Source organism: Nelumbo nucifera, chromosome 3 (genome assembly GCF_055504915.1).
Source record: "Nelumbo nucifera cultivar China Antique chromosome 3, China Antique-T2T, whole genome shotgun sequence".
In the NCBI taxonomy this organism is placed as follows: Eukaryota; Viridiplantae; Streptophyta; class Magnoliopsida; order Proteales; family Nelumbonaceae; genus Nelumbo; species Nelumbo nucifera.
Window position 1 is genome coordinate 85,398,563 of NC_142651.1, and position 18,447 is coordinate 85,417,009.

The 18,447-nt window shown below is 39.6% G+C and overlaps 1 protein-coding gene across 3 annotated transcripts in view; it reads right to left on the minus strand.

Annotated features, from left to right (window-relative positions):
- Window positions 1-1,588: 1,588 nt before the first annotated feature.
- Window positions 1,589-18,447, minus strand: part of LOC104597727 (pentatricopeptide repeat-containing protein At5g39680) — a 74,718-nt gene continuing 57,859 nt past the window's right edge. For 2 of the 3 annotated variants that reach the window (XM_088900465.1, XM_088900468.1), the window contains exon 3: window positions 1,589-2,044. The gene's annotated coding sequence lies outside the window, so the exon portion shown is untranslated. Of the gene's footprint in view, window positions 2,045-6,923; window positions 6,960-18,447 lie in introns of all 3 variants that reach the window. The other variant, XM_088900466.1, reaches the window with a different exon arrangement.

Here is an 18,447-nt window from a genome sequence, read left to right on the forward strand (position 1 = left end):
GAGATTTTTTTCTAAACAACATTGAACCAAACCATAAACACCCCTAGTAATGATGCATATACGTCCTGAACACTTTTCTAAGGGCTTTTATAAGAAGCTTCACTCCAAGAGTTTAGGTCCCTACAAGATCATTAAGAATATCAGTTCTAATGCCTATGTCCTAGAGTTGCCAAGTGACATGGGAATTAGCCCGATCTTCATTATTGAAGACTTGAGTGTATATCATTGCCATAGTGATTGTCCCATAGTTCCATTGCCTAAGTTGCCTTTGATTCCATCAACTGATGTGCCTAAAGACATTCTTGATGAGAAGTTGATTTTACAGAAGGTGGGGATTATCAAAAGTTTCTTGTAAGTGGAAGAACCAACCTCTTTTAAAATGTGCATGAATTACAATTGATGAATTGTATTATCTTAATCTAGATCTTTATGAGCAATATCATGCCTTTAGCTCACCAGGGTCGTGTTCTTTCAAGCTAAGGAAAGATTATGATCAACGAAACAGATTTTGATTTGAAATGGGGGAAGATTCTTGGGACTTGAATTGATTTGCTCAAGGGCATTTTCATCATTTCAACCAGCCCCATGTGGGACTAGGCCATAAGGCCCATAACATCTTATCCTTCTAGTTTATTAGGGCTTATCTTTCAATTTTTAGTTTATTTGCATTAATAGGTAACCAGCTATTATGTTTCTTTGATGCACAAGAGAAAGAATGGCATATTTTATAATTATGATGAACAGTATTTCAAACCACACAAGCCACTCTATAAATAGATGTACTCTTCCTTTTTAAAGCTAATGAAAATTTCTATGGATTTCTCTTGAAAGTTTGTCATATAAACTATAGAGTGATACTTACAAACACTAGAGTAATTCTAGGACCCTTGGAGTGATTCCTCGGGATCTCTCTCTATCTCTCTCTCTCTCGTGATAGTTTATTATTTCAAGCCCTACTGCATCACCAGATCATCAACCAATGACGTATGGAAGATTGCTTGGGGTATTCCTCTACGATTAGCAACAGAATGCAGGATCATTTTCTTCAAACTTGTGATCTGATGTATTATCTGCATTAACCCTCAGTTGAGGTGGGAACTACATACTTAATGGTTCATCCGCCAGTTAAACCATTGATGGATTAAAATGAAAATAAACAAACACTAACACTGAAAATAATTGAATTGGTTGAGTAGTGCAACACATGGGCGACCTCCTAGTAACCTCCCCCCCACCACCACCACTTCTATGATTTGTCATGTATAGTTTTTCCTTTCCCCATTATGTCCTTTGATTTATTTATTTATTCGTTTATTTGGGGAGGACTGAGGAACTTTTTCCCCCGGATGAGTATCAGTACCAACTGCCTTGCCTAACCCAGTTTAAATTTGGTCCGTGTTCCAGTTGCTAGATTCCATTCAAATCAAACATCACCATAACCACTGTAATCGAGATTTCTCGTTCTAAGGCTCCGTTTGCTTTTCGGTTAGTTATTTACCTGGGTAAGTTCCTGGGAAACACTTACCCAGGTAAGTGTATTTACCCATGTTCTTTTTTTTCCCAACTAAAAAGGAAATTACCATTTTAACCATAAAAATCTATTATTAAAAGGGGCATTTTTGTCCCATTAAAGTGTTGGAAACTTTCCCCCCTGGTGGGAAAGTTATTTACCCACCTAGGAGATGGGTATCACTTACCCGGGTAGTGGTACCCAAGAAAATAAATTTTCCCTGGTCCTCACATTAATCTGAAAAAAGAACATGGGATTCTTGGTCAATGGGAATCAAAATCCCATTGACCAACTTTCCCCCTCTCAAAATTCGAGAAAAGAACACCCCCTAAAATGCAAAAGCTGCCTCCAATTCCTGTCCTGTCTCTGTCAGCATGCTGGTGGCAATGGAATGGACGAACTTTGTACTGGCAGAAATTCCAAGTGCCTCTGATTGCATCGTCTTACATTGACTGCAAATTGGGTTCCAACTGCCTTGAAAGTTTTATCGATGAAAGCTGCTCTTGAGTTGACAAAAGAACATCCCTCTCTTGCCTGAAAAGAAAAAAATAAAATAACATCCAGAAAAAAAAAAACTTAACAAAATATAGTGTAGGCAATAAAATCACACTTCCAAAAGATGGCACTAAGAAATTGCTTAGTTGTGCAGTCATGCACACGCACACATACACGGAAAAGCAGAACAAAAGTAAGAATATCAATTGGACTATCCAGATTCATGGCACGAGCCCATTGGGTAACCAATCCAATACTTTCCAGGACCATTATATAAGGCTATGATTTGACTCCACCTGATTAGATAATACAAAAAGGCTGGACATTGGTCATGGTCTGGACTGTGGATGCATTGGCATGGCAACAATTTTCTACACTGAACGTAAATAGTAGTTACATGATACAGTTGGAACAGCATCCAACTCAACTGAATTGAGTCCAAAATCTTACACATCATATTGCTTTCTATGGTAGTTTAATTAAGTCATATTGTCAGTGTTACCTTATACCAGAACTAAATATCACCACCTCCATATTCATTGTGGTTGTGTTCAAAACATGGTCAGCACAAATTGACATTCACGTAAAAATCCAAACTTGGTATGATAAAATCTTAGCTTTATGTATGTCTCTGTGTGTGTCTAAAGATGCATAAGTTCGAAAGCTTTTGGACTGGGTTATAAAGTGGTAAATTAAAGATGGCAAAAATTTATAAATCTTGTGAACTTAAAGGAGAATCAATATCACGCCTATTTAGGAAATAATAGTATTGCCTTGTATGCTTTTTCAATGTGCTAACCATCATTAATAAATCTGCTTTACTTCACGGGACTCATATTTGAGTTGAGCACAATCATAAGACTGAAAATCTTTCAATTTCAAATATATTTAAGATGGAAAATGATATGAGACTAATATGTTTATCCTTTATGTATGATGAAGGCTTTTTAATTATGTAATCAGTCAGCTTTTTCAGATCATGTTCCATAATTTAGAAGCAAAAGATCAAATCTGATAAAAAGGGAGAAGATGTTGTTAATTTTAGGGCTTTGCTATGCAAGTGGGCACCTATCAGCCAGAAGGCCCTATACGAGTATTTGCACCAGACCTGAAAATTTAACTCCAAATTAATTTAATATTTCAACTTCCTTGCACTTGGTTGCGTCTTATTCTATAGGAAACAGCATAATGGTATCATAACAAAATACTGTTAACAGAAATAACCACAACAGAAAATGAAAAACAAGGAGCATTGGCATAATTAAAAGCATGCTAAACAATATTTTGAAGCACGAATGGGAACTCTGAGGCGAACATATTCCTAATCTCATAATCCAAAAAACAAAAGATGTGTGGTAAAATAGTAGAAACAGATGGAATGCTTATTCTTATCAGTAAAATATGCACCTTTTTAATTTTAATTTCCTAAGGAAAATTTACCAACCAAAGGAAAAATAATATGGCTACAAGAGTGAATGGAGATGGACAAAATGTGGAAACTGAAAGCACAAGCACTCCTGAGAGGAGCATCATAGGCTCTGAAAAACTATTTGTGTGAAAAAGAATGGTACTCTGGTGGCTATATTGAGGGCTTTACAAAAATGAAATATATGAAAATAGGAATTAAGTATTAAAACATGGCCATGGGAAACACTTTATTCATGTTTGCATGTTTAAAACATACTGACACTTCAATTTAGAAGAAACTTGACTCATCAAAACTGTCTTGTTTCCAGCTATTTTTTTACCATTTATCATCTCTTCCCAACTGTTAGACAGTGTATGCCCTTAGCTCCAATCAGATTGATGTACATTATGACATTTATTGTAAATGAATAAAGTACATATTTGATTCATGTTATTGTGGTGTGTTTCTGTGTAATACCCTTAAACTGAACACTTATGAGACTCGTGTTAGTTTAGAATGTTCATAGCCGTTGGAAAAGTCTGGGGAGATTTATCCTGCCAAGGTTGACACTGATGTGCCGCCAAGTGTTGGGGTGGCCTGTCTCAGCTGCTAGGGTGAGACCCGAGGTACATGCAGTGTAGATTTACTTGAAACCCTGAACTGGACCAGATTTCCAGTATTGCCCTGGACCTTGGAGATTGATGGGCAAAACTAGAAAGTTACACTTGACCCCTAGACTCGATTATGATATTGCACTAGGTGTCGGATTGGGCTGTCTTTAATATGGCAATCAGTGAGATCCTTAGAGGGGGTCAAAACCTGGGTATGTTGGGACAATCCGAGAATTCATCTGAGTGGGTGATCATAGTGACAGGATCAGCCCCTTTGTCGGACAAAGGTAATGATCGGGGATGCACTCTCTCTGATGGAAACCAAGACTGCCGGCAGCCGATTTCAATCGTTGAAATTTGTTTTTGCAAAATATACTTATATACAGATATACATATATATATATTATGGTTTCAAAATGTTTGCAAAATGTTTGTAATTCCCGGGATCCATGTGAGTAGAGAGTGTAGCATTGTTCCTTGCAGCCGAGGGAGAGGTCCTCTCTTGTCGGGCAGTGTTTGATCATTATGGGCTGAGAGGTTAAGTACCATTGAGGGTAATACCTGATGGGCTAATCTTGCATCTGCCCATAGTCCCTGGGTTTTTATAAGGTGGCTTGGCCCAGGGACCACTTAGTGTAAGTGTTGGGCCCATTAAGAGCCCATGTGATGGGCTCAAGGGGTTCACTGTCCATAACAATGTATTTGACCAGGCCTTGTAACAGAGGTTGGGCTGAACCCATGTGGCTGATGTGTAGATCAATGTTTGGGTCCCATGCCATACAAAGAAACACAATTGGGCAGCAGTTTGAGAGGCTAATGAGCACATAAGACTTATTGGGCCTAAAGCCCATTTCGAACTGGTTTAGTTAGACTAGTTAAAGAGGGGCGGATCTAGGATTTGGATCAGCAGATAGGATAGGGTTTTACCCTATTCACTCAGAGAGTCTAGATCCAAATAGAGATTTGGATCTGGGAACCTCCTAATGAGATTAGGAGAGAGCTGATCCAATCTGCAGATAAGATAAGGACTTATCCTTATCACTTAAAGAGAGTCTAGATTCAAATAAGGATTTGAATCAGGAAACTCTTAATGGGATTAGGAGTTGATCTCTTTAAGTCTATAAAAGGAGGAGGGGGCGAACCATTCAGTTCATCCAAAAATCTCAGAGATCAGATCTCAGATCACACAGAGAGAAGACAACAACAGTGTGACTGTGCCATCTTCTCCCTACGTTCTCCTCCAGTTGCCGCCACCTGCCAGTTCGATCTCCGGTTTTGTAGGAGCGATCAAGAATAGTTCTTGATATCAGTTTTTAGAGAAAGGCTGATCTGAAGTCGTGCTCACAGCCTCCATCGAATCCTTGCTGAAGGGTTCGGTTCTTGGGAAGAACACTGCTGATTCTGCTCCACCTAGGGCTGTTCATAAGAAGACCCAACCCGACCAAACCGACCAACCCAGACCGACCCAACCCAAATCGGCCGGGTTTTCTTCAGCACCGGTCGTTTTCGGGTTGTAAAAACTCATAAACCGATGGTTCCGGTCGGTTTCAGTTTTCACATATGAAAACCAAAACCGAACTGAACCGAACCGACTTAGTAGTTAGTAGTTACAACCTACTTAGTTCCTACTTAACTATGTTGTCTCTATCCTAGTTACAACCTAACTTAATTTCTAGTCTTGTAGTTAGGAATGACATTAATGGCAAGTATTATAAGACAACTAGACAAGGAATGTTTTTGGAAAAGTTTAAAGAAAAGAATCAAAGGATCCTAGTTTTTATGGTCTTTTACACCAAATAGGCAACCAATTACAATTAGAATTGGGTGTCCTTTTTTACTTAGATTAGGTTTCTTGAAATATACAAATTTTAGTCTTCTTTCTCTAATACAGTTTGACTTTCTATTTTCTTGATAACTTCTATTCTAACTTGGTCCCCCCCCTACCAATTTCAGTCTTCTTTCTCTAATAGAACTAGGTGTCCTTTTTTACATCAAATTTCAGTCTTCTTTCTCCAATCTACCAATTTATTACCATGGTTGAACTTAGAGCCAAAACCGACCCAAACCGACCCAACCCGACTCAAACTGACCAGATCGGTTTTGCTTAACATAGGGTCGGTTTTGGTTCAATTTCAGGTAACCCGACCAGGTCGGGTCGATTGGAAAAATCTCAGTAAACCGACCCAACCCGTCCCGTGAACAACCCTGGCTCCACCCTACACTGTGTCATCTTCAGTGGGAGCAGTCTTTGGAGACTTCTTTGGGCGTGAACACCTTCATTGGAGGATATTGTTTCTTCGTATCAGGTATATCCCTCTCCTACCTTTTGGTTTCAGATTTGGTTCGGTTCTTGGTTCAAGATTGATCCTTGAAAATGCAGATTTTCTAAAACAGGGAATGTGATTCCCAGATGGGAGAGAGAAATTTTTGAAATTTCGCCCAACCTACCTGTAGGGTTCGGCCATCCATATGATGGATCTCTCATTCCTTCACCAACTACAATTTTCTTTCTTACACTATTACTTAATTTACTATACAATTTAGCACTTCAGATCTTGTATTGTTAATATCAGTTAGACTCATGCCCTTACCTAGTAATCTCATTAAATGAAAAAAAAAAGCTCTTGCCTAGTAATCTCACCAAACTTGTAGTTACCAAAAGCATAACCTTGCACACATGCTAGATGTTCATTTCTTCAGTCCTATTCTTTCTCTTTTTATTTATTTTTTAGATCAGCAAGCTAGCAACAGATAGGAGTCATTTAGCAATTTAAGACAAGATAAATGGACAGAAAAGCAATTTTGCAATCTTACAAAAATGAGTGGGGTTTGTATAAGTGAATTACTTATTGCAGACAGATCTATAATTAGCAAAATATTTTGTAAGCAAGGAACAAACCTGTTGGCAGATTGTTGAGATCAATGCCAATGGTGTCTGACAATTAAGCACATATCCATGTCAAAATTAGATGGAAAAAAATCAAACAAGAAATTCAGAAAGATAGGTACTGAGAAAATAAAAAAAAATTAAAAAAAAATCCCTGAGAGAAGTTGAAAATAATCAGTGGATCTATGGAATTTGGTGCTAGCCAGGTGACATCATGAAAGAAGAATATTGGTAATCAACATCAGGGTACACCTTCCTGAACTCTTTCTCTACAGACATGGGACCTATGAAAAGACATGCCTAGCAGTGTGCCTTTTCATGGTTCCCACCATGTCTGTGGCATGGTTTAAAATGTCCCTAAATTTCCTAATATTTCCATCACATATTTCCATTACAATGAGTAGTGACACAAAATTTTACAGGAATCAACATATTCCCCAACAAATGCTACCAACATTATGTGGAGTACAAGAGATATTTCCATGACATATTTCCATTTCCATGGGTAGTGATACGTAATTTATTGGAATTGACATATTCCCCAAAAAATAGTACCAGCACAATGCATAGTACAAGAGATAATATTATAACATGTTTTATTGGTGCAATGTGTTAGAAGGTCAAAGGATAGAAGAGAGAAGAGCGAAGAATTGAGTGGGAGTAAAAAGGGTTCCCCTGAGGCACATATTACATAGTTATTAACCATAGTTGTCAAGGCGACACCTAGGCGGGTGCCTAGGCAACAAGGTGCCCTTGGAGGCTCACCTCACCTAATTGCCAAGCAGTTTTGTATGTTGTGTAATAAAATACTTTTATATTCTTAATTTTTTGAGATTATAATTATAAAATAGACATTATTAAACTAAAATATTCATTTTGTGTGTTTATACTAATTTCCTTTTATTATTTTCTAATTTGTTTGGGTTTAGTCAACACAAACGTTGCTAACTGTTGTATTGAACCCTCAAAGGCTTCAAGTCCTGAACCAATAAGTAAGGAAGAACTTAAATTTTTGTCTAATCAACACATTTTCTTCTTCTTCTTCTTCTTCTTCCACCTTTTCTTTTCTTCTTTTCCTATAACAAAAATAGGGGTGCAGCCCCTATATATATATATATATATATATTAGTTTTCTTTTCTTTCTTCTTTTTCTTTTCATGAATATATTGATTTTGTGTACTTCAACATGAAGTTTATATTTTTCTTATGAAAATTATGGATAATTATTAAGGAAATATGGTTATGGAACCTAGGGAACTACCCTAGGATATATGTTTTTTACATAAAATAAAAACTCCATTGCCTAGCTGGCTGGGGGAACCAGAAATAGTGATTTGGAAGTATAAGGAATCTATGAAAAAGTTCAAATGGCTGGTTAGAGATACGACAATATTTGTTCAATGGGAAAGGCGGTCAGCAAATGGGGTGGAAGATTACTTTGCAAAAATGGGGGTGCATAATTCTGAACTGTTTTTTGCAATTTGTGATTTTTCTTTGGGATTGCACCTCGTGTCCCTATTGGGATGTTTTGTCTTGTAAAACTTTGATGTAATTCCTTCTCTTTTCCTAATAAAACTTCATCATTTATCAGCAAAAAAAAATCCATCTGACAAAGTGTCCTACCATACAACTTCAAATGGTCACAAAGGAGTTGATGATCTCTTGGGATCAAAACCAGCACTTTCCTGAGATACAATGGGGCTAGTAGTCTCTTGAGAAGCCATATTTGTTGAATTATACTTCTTTTCGCTCTGCTGGACTGGATTCTTGTTTTGATCTAAACTAATGCTGATATTTTACTCAACTCCTGAGTCCACTTCGGCTCCCCATGAAAGTCTCAAGAAGTCTCTCTAGTGTGCCTAGACTGTTGACAGCAAGTGCACCAAAGTTTATCTTTATTCACTATTCTCTTCTGAAAATCACCCTTCTTAAAAAAATTTCCACCATTCGTATTGGAGCATATACTTCCTGCACTGATGGGAGATCTTTACCTCCCAATTTCTGAACCCTAATAGATTCATACATAGGATTCAACCCCGAAAGGAAGGCAAAGACCCGTTGCTGGGAAAACAAAGACATATAGACCTTATCATCCACATCACATTTCCAATCCATATTCTAATACTGATTCAATTCCTTCCGGATTGAGGTCAAATCTGAGTAGCATACAAAGAGACTCCTCTCCTCCTGGTTACAAATTGAGGATCCACCTTACAACTAATAAATTTTTGCATAATGTTGTTCAGAATAGGTAGATTTTAGTTTGTTCCCAAATCTCATAAGCAATATCTACCCATATGAAGGCCTTCCTCACCTGTGGCAGCATGGACAGTAACATCCACAACATCACCATATTGTTTTCTTCATCCCATTTATCATGGTCTGTACTCCTAGACATCAGTTCTTTAATCTTACCATTAATGTAACCTTTTCCGTTGCAGTTATGCAGAGTTTAATTCCCTTCAACCATTCTAGATCATAGTTTTTAAGGTGCCAAGGTGAGACCTAGTCACCTAGGCAATGAATTTTTTTTTAAAGTAAAACCATATATCCTAGGGTAGTTCCCTAGGTTCCATAACTATCTTTCCTTAATAATTATCCATGATTTTCATAAGACAAGTATAGATTTCATGTTTAAGTTTAGAAAATCAACGTTTTATGAGAAGAAAAGGAATAAAGGAAAGAAAATTCAAAAAATATAGGAGCTGAACCCCTACTTTTGTTATAGGAAAAGAAGAAAAGAAAAGGTGGAAGAAGATTTGTAAGAAGAAAATGTGTTGATTAGACAAAATTTTAAGTTCTTCCCTTGCTTATTGGTTCATGTTCTGAAATCTTTGAGGATTCAATCAAGGATCAAAACTTCGATACAATACGCCCCGTATCGGGTGTATTGTATTGTATCTTTGGCACCCCAATACACATGTTTACAGGTGTTTTCGGGAACCCATTTTTTAAAATAATATATATATATATATTTAAAAATGAAATTGAAAACCAAAGAAATAAAAAAATAGGGGGAGTATCGTTATAAGTACTGAAACACCTCTGCCAATACACAGAGGTGTAGCGATACTTTGAACCATGGGTTCAATACAGCAATTAGCAATGTTTCATGTTTGTGTTGATTAAACACTAAAAAATAAGAAAATACTAAAAAGAAATTAGTACATTGTTAGCGTAGGGGTATTTCTGTCTTTTCACCTAGATTAATGTTGCTGATCTGTAATGTTGTGTTGGAACCAGTGCTCCTAACTTAAATAAGGGCACATATGTCTTTTCAATCAGTTTTAATAATATAAGTTTTGTCTGGCCGACTGGGAGAAGGTTATGTTGACACTTCCAGTTCGAACTAGAATTTCCCCTTCTCTCTTTCTCTCTTTCTTCCACCTTTCTACCTCTTTTTACCTAACTGATCTCAGACAGATAGAATTCTAAGGCAGGCCGAATCATAACATGGTATCAGAGCTGATTGAATCTGCCTAGATTTCTATTCTCTGCGCACCCTATCTAGGGTTTCTCCTTTTTTTTCTGCATTCGATTGGAGATAAGGGAAAGGGCTGAAAAGGAGTGATCGCCCTCTTCCCTTGGAGGTTTCTATGCCTCTAGTCAGGTCGTGTGTGGTCGGTTGCTGTGGTTTCTAAGATCGCCCTCCCCTAATCGATGAAGAATAGAGGGCCGATCTGTGTGGTGCAATGGCTGTCGTGTGTGGACTGATTTCCTGCTTGTGTGGTTGTTACTTCAGTGATAAGGTAAGAGATCTCAGTGCATGATATCTGTTATGGATCAAATAGGAAGTGTGTTTCAGACCATATGCTAGGATTTCAGACAGTAATGTGCTAGGGTTTATGCTGATTTTTGTGTATTTCGAAGGAAGAGTTATAATCATATAGTGGTGAGATTTCAGGTAGTCGTAGGAGTAGGGTTTGTGATGTTGAACACACTTTACAGCAACAACAAGTACTGAAACCAGTGTGACAGGTGTGTGCAGTGTGCAGAATTCAGTGGTAATAGAATTCAGCAAGTGTGCAGAATCGGTGATAACATAATGGGAGATAATAGTGATTGTAAACCTAGTGTGATGGTGCCTACAGACTACCTGAATGTTCAGATGACCTCCATTAAACTAAATGGAGAGAATTATGTGCCTTGGGCTAAATCCGTTGAAGTCTTTCTAAAGGCAAAGAAGAAGGTAAAACACATAAGAGAGGAGAAACCCTCCACTGACTCTCACGAGTATGAAGACTGGGAGCAAGAGGATGCTTAGATCATCACATGGTTGTGGAATAGTATGGAACCCAGGATTAGTGTAAACTTCATGTTTCTTGACACTGCCAAAGATGTGTGGGACCATGCGAAGAAATTGTATTCGGGTTAGGACAATACAACCAGAATGTATCAACTGTATCAAGAGTACTTTAACCTGCAATAGGGAAATCAGAGTCTTGAGTACTATGCCAACATGAGAAACATACGTAATGAGTTGAATGTCTATCACCCTCTCACTTCTGATGTCAAGATTCAGCAGCAACAGAGAGAACAACTTGATGTGACTAGATTTTTTATGGGATTGAAGTCTGAATATGAACCAGTACGGGCTTAGATATTAGGAGGATCAACACTTCCTTCCTTGGAAGAGGTATTTGCTCGACTCTGGAGGATTTCTATCGGATCTACTGAGAACTCTAATATCTCAGATAGATCTGCCTTTGCTGTATCGAGAGGCCATGGTACTCGAGGTGGAGCTAGGGGAACTTAGTCTGGCCGTGGTGGTGGTAGTGGTTCTATGTATGGCCGAAGTGGTAATGGGGGCCTACTTATAATCGTGGTGGTGGTCGTACTGGGGGCAGAGATTCAGGGGGAGCCCGTGGTAGAGGACGTGGCTCAGGCCCGAGGAAGTGCACTCATTGTGGTATGGATGGACATACCATTAACTATTGTTATGATCTACATGGTCCACCCTCAACCTGGGCCAATCATGCCGCGACCAGTGACTCAAGCTCCAGCTTTAGACAGGAGAATCATTCATCTGATCAGATACCTCCTACACCCACAGATGGTCCCGTGAAGGAGACGGTGAGTGTTCCCCGTGATGAATATGAGAGGTTTATCCAATCACAGCAGAACACGACGACTTTTGCTCACTCAGCTATGGCTTGTCTGGCATCCACACCCAATCCCTGGATCATTGACTCTGAAGCATCCGATCACATGACTGGAACTCTAGGTGTGTTTTCATCCTTATCTCATTGCTCAACATCACAATCTGTCACCCTTGCTAATGGTTCCACATCCTCAATCTGTGGTGTTGGTAATGTTGACGCAGATCCTGTATCCCTCTCCTCAGTTTTGTATGTTTCTAAATTGCCTTGTAATCTTATGTTTGTTAGCAAGCTGACCAAATCACTTAACTGCTCCATTACCTTTTATCCTTCTATGTGTGTTTTTCAGGATCTCAAGACGGGGATGAAGATTGGTGGAGGGCATGAAGCTAGTGGACTGTATTATCTTGACGGTGGTGGTGGTAGAACTTCAATAGCTCTCCAGTCATCTCTTTTTCCTCTCCAGTGGCACTGCCGATTTGGTCATCCGTCGCTAAAAGTCTTGAGGTCTTTGGTTTCGTCCTTGAGTCAGCTTTTTGTTTTGGATTGTGAGTCGTGTCAGTTTGGGAAACACCATCGTGTTCCCTTTAGTTCTAGGGTTGATAACCGTGTGTCGAGTCCTTTTTCTTTAATTCATTCAGATGTTTGGGGTCCTTATAAAGTGATGTCATATAATGGATACAGATATTTTGTCATTTTTGTAGATGATTTTTCAAGGATGACGTGGCTCTATCTAATGAAAGAAAGAAGTGAATTGTTTACCATTTTTCAGAAATTTTATGTTGAGATTCGTAACCAATTTGGTACCCACATCAAAGTTTTCCGTTCTGATAATGGCCGCGAATATTTATCCTCATCATTTCAGGAACACCTGGACCAACACGGAATTATATATCAGACCTCATGTACCTACACCCCACAACAAAACGGGGTGGTTGAGAGAAAGAATCACTATCTCCTGGAAACAGCAAGATCCCTCATGCATTACATGCATGTTCCCAAACCCTTTTGGAGTGATGTAGTGCTTACCTCGTGCTTTCTGATTAATCGGATGTCCACGTTCATCATTGATGGTCATTCTCCGTTTCAGGTCTTGTTTCCCGCTTTGTCTCCATTTCCTCTTACGCCAAGGGTATTTGGGTGTGTCTGCTTCGTCCATAATCTAGGTCCCGGGAATGACAAGTTCAATGCCCATTCTCTTAAGTGCATCTTCCTTGGCTATTCTCGGACCCAGAAAGGGTATCGATGTTACCATCCTAGTTCTCGACGGTCCTTTGTGTGTGCTGATGTCACCTTCTTTGAGTCTACTTTGTTCTTTTTGGGGTCCGGTGATGCTTCTTCCTCCTCATCACCTCCTCCTCTTCCACTTCCCGTTGTTGACCCTCTTCCCTTGGTTCCAATCGTGACCAAACCCTTGCCTCCGGTGCCACCACCTGTTGAACGCCCACCTATCCGTCATGTGTATACACATCGCCCACGCGTACCAGCTACTACTACTCCAGCTACATCTCCGTCGACAGATCCGACACCAGACCCGAACTCAGCATTTGAGCTTGACCTTCCCATTGCTTTGCGGAAAGGTAAACACACTTGTACCCTTCATCCTATTTCTAATTATGTTTCACTTACTCACCTTTCCACTTCCCATCGCCAGTTTGTCACCTTGTTATCATCAGTTGTTGTCCCTAAGGACGTCCAGGAAGCCCTTGCCTCTCCAGGGTGGTGCCGAGCCATGGAAGAAGAACTCTCTACCCTTCATCATAATCATACTTGGGACCTCACTGCTCTTCCTCCTGGGAAGCAAGCTGTTGGTTGTAAATGGGTTTATACGGTTAAGTATCTGCCTGATGGTAGTGTTGAACGCCTGAAAGCGCGATTGGTTGCAAAATGGTACTCCCAAACCTATGGCATTGACTACACAGAGACCTTCTCACCGGTTGCTAAGATAGGGTCAGTTCGTGTTGTGATCTCGCTTGCCGCCATGTATGAGTGGCCACTATATCAGCTTGATATCAAGAATGCCTTTTTGCATGGTGACTTACTCGAGGAGGTCTACATGGAGCAACCTCCAAGGTTTGTTGCTCAGGGGGAGGATGGTAAGGTGTGCAGACTAAGGAAGGCTATATATGGGCTTAAACAGTCTCCTCGAGCGTGGTTTGGTAGGTTCAGTGAGGTGGTAAAGAAGTTTGGTATGAAATAGTGCAAAGTTGACCATTCTGTATTTAGTCATGACTCTCCGGGAGGAAAAATAGTGTTGGTGGTGTATGTAGATGATATTGTTATTACTGGAAATGATAACACGGGTATTGACAGGCTGAAGACTTATCTGTAGGATCACTTTCAGACAAAGGATCTTGGTAAGCTGAAATACTTCTTGGGGATAGAGGTAGCAAGATGCAAGTATGGTATTAACTTGTGCCAGAGAAAATATGTGCTTGATTTGCTGGAAGAAACAGGCTTGTTGGGTGCCAAACCAGCTGAAACACCCATGGACACAAATACCAAGCTAAGCAGTGATATGGGTGAAGTGTTTGAAGACCCTGGCAAATACCGACGACTTGTGGGCAAACTGAACTACCTAACCATTACTAGACCAGACATCTCATTTGCGGTTAGTGTGGTAAGCCAGTTCATGCAAAAACCTCTGATTCCTCATTGGAATGCAGTTCTGAGAATTGTGAAGTATCTAAAAGGGGCTCCGGTCGCGGTCTGATATACAAGAGTGGCGGAAAACTTGAAATAGAAGGGTATTCTGATGTTGGCTGGGCCGGTTCTATGTCTGATAGGCAGTCTACTACAGGCTATTGCACTTTCCTGGGAGGTAACCTGGTGACATGGAAAAGTAAGAAGCAGACGGTTGTGGCAAGAAGTAGTGCAGAAGCAGAATATAGGGCTATGGCGCACACCACTTGTGAATTAGTGTGGCTAAGGAACCTTCTACAGGAAGTAGGGTACAACATCAACACTCCAATGAAGCTCTATTGTGATAATCAGGTTGTAGTTCATATTTCCTCTAATCCGGTGTTTCATGAAAGAACCAAGCACATTGAAGTTGACTGCCACTTTGTAAGGGAGAAGGTGTTGAATGGAGAACTAGACACTACACATGTTAATACAGGAAACCAGTGGGCTGACTTATTTACAAAAGGCTTGAGTCGGGGAAGAGTGGACTACATATGTAACAAGCTAGGAGTATATGATATATACTCACCAGCTTGAGGGGGAGTGTTAGCGTAGGGGTATTTCTGTCTTTTTACCTAGATTAATGTTGCTGATCTGTAATGTTGTGTTGGAACCAGTGCTCCTAACTTAAATAATGGCACATATGTCTCTTTTCAATCAGTTTTAATAATATAAGTTTTGTCTGGCCGACTGGGAGAAGGTTATGTTGACACTTCCAGTTCGAACCAGAATTTCCCCTTCTCTCTCTCTCTTTCTTCCACCTTTCTACCTCTTTTTACCTAACCGATCTCAGACAGATAGAATTCTAAGGCAGGCCGAATCATAACATACATAAACACATAAAATGAGTATTCTAGTTTAATAATGCCTATTTTATAATTATAATGTCAAAAAATTAAAAATATAAAAGTATTTTATAACATCATCCACAAAACTACTTGGTGACTGGGCGAGGCGAGCCTCCAAGGGTGCTTTGTCGCCTAGGCATCGCCTTGACAACTATGTTCTAGATAATCAAGTCCATCAAAGGGAATTACAGCCATAGGAAAATTCATATCAAACCCCCACTCACTCCACCTTGACTAGAAGGCACACTACAGATAACTGAATCCTCAAAAGACATGGTAGGGAAGCCTGATTTCACTATTCAGCCACAAAAAACAGTAGAACAGGGAGGAATTGTCACAAGGATACTCAATCTCACACAAATCAACACTATAAGATCATTCCCTTCTGTTCACACAAAGAGCTCACACACTACGACACTGCTGAAGCAAAAAAAAAAAAAGATTATTCCATGTCAAGACAGCCCCTACGAATACCACTTCACCCTACTCTAGACCACACAGTCACAATGATCACCAAAAATAATATAAATAGCTGTTATTACAGCAGATACAGGTCATCCGGACCTACACAACCCACCTACCTAGGTACAAGAGGATCACACAATCCACATAGTAGGAAAAAACAGAAAAAAACTTCACAAAATCCAATCACCTCACTCATAGGTGATTTCTTGGCACATGACCAAGAAAAAAGGAGAAAAAACTGCATAGAAGATTTTGCAGCGGCAAGAAAATGGAAAAGAATCATCGAAGTGGAGACTACGATTTTAGTGATGGAGGAGATGTATGTTCAGAAGGAGTTAATGGTAAAAATCAGAGAAGGGAAAAGAGGTACTGTTCTACTACATGGGGATGTGCTGTTCTGGTTCCAAAGTTTTCTTGATGGAGTGGTCAATGTTAGCTGGTGTTTGGAATGGAGAAGTAACTTCAGGCATTCAAAGAAAGATTACACAGCAGAAAGGAAAAGAAACTCAAAAGGATGGTTTGTCATCCTCATAGAGAGATTTGAAGGAAGAAAAAAGAAAATGATAATGATTCCGGAAGGTAGGAAATTGGAAGGTTGGATTCAAGTGACAAATGAGCTTCACCAAATAGCAGTTAAAATCTGGAACTCAAACTGATCCAAGTCAGTAGTGAAACCAATCGAGGAGGTAGCAAATAAGGGAAAGAGAGTTGAGCAAAGTAAGAAAAATAAAATGGAGGAACAAAGGCCAAAGAACAAGGAAGAAATGAAGGAACACAGAAAAAGATTGGAGAGTCTGGGGAAAGAAATGAACAATCCAGAGCTGGTTTCTGTGGTGTATTCAGGGGCGGAAGCAAAACTGCTAATATCAGGGGAGAGAGGAAACTGGGAATGAAGATTGGTGATTTCTCTAGAAAACAAAGTGAAGGGCTGGAAGAGGATAATGGAGTAGACAACGGAGAAGATTGGTGATTTCCCTTTGATGAAAGAAAAGCCGTTTTAGATCTGGGAAATGAAAAGGTGGAGTTCTTCACCTTCGAAAGTGAAGAAGGAAAGGTAACTGTTGGAAGTTGGTGTCCATCCTGCAATGAAAAGGAGATTAGCGTTGGCCGTCTCCAGTTGAAACTGTTAGGTCTGCCCTTCAACCTTTTGAAGTGTGAATAAACCCTAGTTTATTCTAGGTCAAAGTAAAGAAGAAGAAAGAAGAAAGAAAAGAGAAAGAAGAAGAAGGAGAGAAGAAGAGTGTTCTGCCAGACTAGAAGAGAGAATTTGAAAAATCACTCTCCTAGCCGACCCACTTGAATTTTATTCATAAAACTTAGAGTTACAAGAAAGACAATTTTGTCCCTCATAGAAGATGGGACACATAACTTAAACTCAGATACAATAGACCTTTCACTTTCAAGAAGATACACCAGAATGACCAAAATACCCCTGACTCGAGCATTCTAACACTCCCCCTCAAGCTGGAGAGTATATATCATATAGTCCCATCTTGTTACAAATGTAATCTATTCTTCCCCGAGACAATCCTTTTGTGAAGAGATCTGCCCACTGATTTCCTGAGCTCACATGAGATGTAGTTATTACCCCACTTATCACTTTCTCTCTCACAAAGTGACAATCCACCTCAATATGTTTAGTTCTTTCATAGAAGACGGGATTGGATGAGATGTGAACAGCATCTTGGTTATCACAGTATAGTTTCATGGGTTTGTCAATTGAGAAACCCATCTCTTGTAGTAAGTTCTTCAGCCATACTAGTTCACATGTGGTATGGGCCATAGCCCTGTACTCTGCTTCTGCACTACTTCTTGCCACCACTGTTTGCTTCTTGCTCTTCCAAGTTACAAGATTGCCACCCAGAAAGGTAGAATACCCTGTGGTTGACCTCCTGTCTGATATAGAGTCAGCCCAGTCAGCATCTGTGTACCCTACTATCTCAAGAGTTCCTCCCTTTTGGTATAACAAATCACGACCTGGAGCACCCTTTAGGTACCTAACAATTCTCAGAACAGCTTCCCAGTGAGGAACCCGGGGATGTTGCATAAATTGACTCACCACACTCACAACAAATGATATATTTGGTAGGGTAATGGTCAGGTAGTTCAACTTTCCCACAAACCTTCTGTATCTTCCAGGATCATCAAACTCTTCACCTGAATCCACACTTAACTTGGCATTGAGTTCCATAGGAGTCTCTGCTGGTTTAGCACTAACAACCCTATTTCTTCAAGTAGATCAAGAACATATTTTCTCTGACATAGGTTGATCCCCTGTTTTGACCTCGCAACCTCTATTCCTAGGAAATACTTTAGCTTCCCCAGATCTTTCGTATTGAAGTGGTCATTTAAGAATTTTATCAGCCTGTCAATTCCATTGCTATCACTTCCAGTTATGACAATATCATCCACATACACGACTAGCAAGATTTTCCCATCCTT